Genomic DNA, 4,421 nt, shown 5'->3' on the forward strand with positions numbered 1-4,421 from the left:
AAGAAAGAAAGAAAGAAAGAAGGAAGGAAGGAAGGAAGGAAGGAAGGAAGGAAGGAAGGAAGGAAGGAAGGAAGGAAGGAAGGAAGGAAAGAAAGAAAGACAACTGTCATATGAAATTAGTGCCCACCCAGATGATGTCCATATTAAGTTGATTACATCGGCAAAGACCCTATTTCCAAATAAGGTCACATTCACAGGTACCAGAGGGTGAGATTTCAGCATACTTTTTTGTGGCATGGTCCTGAAAATGACAGAAGTTAAAAACTTGAAAAAAATAATAAATGTATTAATATTTTAATTTTTTATTTTAAAGATGTGGGGTACAATTTAGAGTTAAGTATACGAATGTTCATTATGCAGGTACCTTTGTTGAAGAGGTGTCCCTACCTCCCTGGCAATTTCCCACTACTGACAATCCTTTTCTTTTAGTATTACGATAATTGTTCAAGGTCCTCTTATGAGTGAGAACATGTGATACTCAGTTCTTTGTTGCTGTGATAGATCACTCGGTATTATAGATTCTAAGTCCATCCAAGTTGCTGTGAAGTTCATAATTTTGTCCATTTTATGGCTGCGTAATATTCCATCATGTGTATGTATCACATTTGTTTTTAGCCAGTCCTCTTTTGATGGGCAGCATGGTTGGTTCCATGTTTTTGTTATCGTGAACAATGCTGCAATAAACACGCATGTGGAGGTGTCTTTTTCATAGAGTGATTTGAGTTCTTCCGGGTATATTGCCAGTAAGGGGATGGCAGAGTCATATGGGAGGTTGATTTTTAGACCTTTTTGAAATTGCCAAACTGTTTTCCACAGAGGTTGTACTAGTTTACACTCCCACCAAAAGTGTAGAAGTGTTCCCTTTTCCCCACATCCTCTCCAGCATCTGTTGCCTTTTGAGTTATTGATGATGGACATCCTGACTGAAGTTAGGTGATATCATTATTTTTTAAAGAGCAAGTGGACAAACAAATAATGTCCTGGTTTGTGATTTGAGGGACTTGAACTTTACAAGGGTCTAAAGTAGAAAAGATGGCTTGTTCTCTGGCAATCCCTCACTCACAACAGTCAGGACACTCAGAAAGCTGACTGATGTTCACCCAGCTCTGTTGCTTGACAATTGTTCATCACTATCTTCATGATGGGTTTCACTCCCCCATGTTAACCATAATTTCTACAAACATGAGAGTCATGACTTTCAATTTCTTTTAATAACAGTTAGAACAATATTATATCTTACACATATAAGAATCCATCTATACATATTACTAGTTAGATTTTTGAACTCTATTTACACATGTGTTAAATATATATATATGTAGACCATATATAATGTGAAAATATTAATTCATTTTAAATTAGGGGAAGTATATCTTAATTAATTATTTTAACATGGCACCAAGATTGTACATATGAATTCTAGTCAAGAGATATGAAAATTTATTCTGACAAGGTTGCCTTTGCACTTATTAATACACAACTTTTTTTTTTTTTTTGAGTTGGAGTCTCACTCTGTCACCCAGACTGGAGTGCAGTGGCCACTCCTGGCCATCGCAGCCTCAACCTGCTGGGCTCCGGCGATCCTTCCGCCTCAGCCTTCCAAGTAGCCGGAATTACAGGCATGCACAACCACACCTGGCTGATTTTTTAAAATTTTATTGTAGAGATGAGGTCTTGCTGCCCAGGTGGGTCTCGAACCCGCGGGCTCAGGCAATCCACTCACCTCAGCCTCCCAAAGGCACAACATTTTCTTATGCCTTGGACAAAAGAATCAATTAAAATCAGTTGAATAATTTTTTTTAAGTGGCCATGTTCCAATTTGCCTATTATTTGGGTGGTTGTTTTTAATTTTTTTATGCCTAAACAGAGAAGAGTATTTTTGAATATATAGTAAACTATCTTAATGCACAACCATTACATGTGAAAATGATATAATGAATGGCTGGATTATTAAAAACATCTCTAAATTGTCTCTATGCAAACTATAATAATCTGCAGTGTTTCATTATTCAAAATGACTGTATAGTTAATGCTCATGTTAAATGCAACACACACATAAATCATTTTGTAATATAAGTAGTCATCCTTTAATTTACTGCTTTTTTCTTGTTTAAATCTTACTATGTAGAATTTCTCTAAAGAAAGTTTTATTGTAAGGGGCAAAGATAGAAAATCAATCCTTGTATCCTTCAGCCTTAGCATAGTGCCTGGAGCATGATGGGCACTATTATTGTTGAATTGAGTTTAATTCTGAAAAGGCTGAGCTAAGTCTACCTTTATATTAAAAACAAAAGATCACTTGCTATGAAAGTTAATAATGTTAAATAAGGAATGGTTTGGTGTAGTATATAGAACAGATGGTTCTCTAACACTTGAGAGACTGCTATTATGATACAAATATTGATCCACTAATAGTCAACCACTGATTATAATTCATGAAAGCAAAAGTCAAAGGACCCCTCCTGGGCATCACTCACCAGTGGCCCTAAGACATGCCTTTAACAAACTATTTTTCTTGAAGAAATAAAACACCCTTTCTCTTTCACTGCTCCATGACCACATACACATAGTAACACCACTGCCCAGAAGGTTTTCTTAATGTTAGTGACACCTCCTTCTCATTTCTTTTCCTCCACACATTATTGTTTTAATCTGTGAGGTCCTTCTATATTTTTGCAATACCCAAGAACCAAACTGCCAAGTTGGTTGTTCTCTTTTACTTTTGTATTTCTCAAAAACATCAAACTGAGTGCTAACAAATATTTTTTGTCTGATTAATAGCCAATTTCATCATAAAAACATATTTTTTTTCCTTTAAATAATGGCTTCTTTTCGGTCTCCAAAGAATCTCCTTGAACCAACTTTTTGAACTCTATTTACACGTGTTAAATATATATATAGCCAAGTTCGGTGGTTCAGCCTGTAATCCCACGCTTTGAGAGGCTGAGGTGAGGGAATTGCCTGAGCCCGCGGGTTCAAGACCCGCCTGGGCAACTTGGCGAGACCTCATCTCCACAATAAATAAAAAATTAGCCGGGTGTGGTAATGCGCACCTGTAGTTCCAGCTACTTGGAAGGCTGAGGCGGAAGGATCACTGGAGTCCAGAAAGTCGAGGCTGCGGTGGCCAGGAGCTGCCATTGCACTCCAGTCTGAGCGACAGAGTGAGACTCCAACTAAAAAATATATATGTATATATATATTGAAAAACTCTTGGAGCAGAATTAAAGTAGGTTTAAATACTGCACCCTCAAGAACAGCAGTGTTCATTGCTTCTGTGGCAGGAAGAACATTAAAAATAACATCAACAAAAAAGATGGATTATCAATCACTTCATCTTCACAAAGACCTTTCCCAAGATCTTCCTCCATGGGTTCTCACAGAAGGAGTCAAAGGACAGTTCTGAGAGAGTGCTGCGCTATACTGAAAGAACATTCAGTATAGTTACTGCTCCTGGCCTGTTACTCAGTAGATCTGTCTCCGTTCATTCACTAACTCATCATCTCCTTCATTTGTACAGTAAATGAGATGAACTGAGTAAACGTAGGGTCCTGAGGAATAAATGTCATGACACCCGTCTCAGTTTGGTCCTAAGAGTTTTTTTTGTTGTGTTCTTTTTTAATGCAAATCCTCAGTGGGGGATGATAATTTTCATATCATTAAATGGTGGCAGAAGTGTGGCCAGGGAGGCATAAATGTGTGCAGTATCACAGTCTCTGAGATGAGTCAACAGATAAAGACCTTCCCCAGTAGGCTCTCTCAGTGAACTGCTGAAACAGAAGCCTAAGCAAAATCGAGCTGTGGGATCAGTACTTGGTGGTACGGGATACAGGAATGATGGAGACCTGAAGATTGCATGGTAACCAGGAAAGAACCAGAGAGATGAGAAAAAGTGAGGTGCAGAATGGCTCAGGACAGGAAGTTTCATATCAGAAGATTCGTTACACTTCAGTGCACTGGGTAGACAGAGCCGATGGTCTTCAACCAGAGAGGTCCCCAGAGCACAGAGAAAGGAACTGTTCTTTGGAGGCCAAGAAGATAGCCCAGACATTCATGCACAATCTTTGCAAATTGGTGAAAAAGAAGGTAGAAGGTTGTGGACAGAGGGCAAATTGGCTTAGTCAGGAATGGGGTGAAACTAGAGGAGAAACAGGGAAGTTGTTAAGGGGTCCTGCCTGAAAACATTAACAGAACTGCAACACTAAGAGGGACCTGAAGACTACCGTCCAGTGTTTTCCCACCATTACAAAAATTAACGCTGCAGCTTTTTTCTTTTCTTTCATGCTAAGTCTTCAAGTTTCAGTGTGTACTTTGTATTTGTACCACATTTCTTTTGTTTTTTTTGAGTTGGAGTCTCACTCTGTCACCCAGACTGGAGTGCAATGGCCGCTCCCGGCCACCGCAGCCTCGACCTGCTGGGCTCC

Source organism: Carlito syrichta, unplaced genomic scaffold (assembly GCF_000164805.1).
Source record: "Carlito syrichta isolate Samal-C Ts95f unplaced genomic scaffold, Tarsius_syrichta-2.0.1 Scaffold308159, whole genome shotgun sequence".
NCBI lineage: Eukaryota > Metazoa > Chordata > Mammalia > Primates > Tarsiidae > Carlito > Carlito syrichta.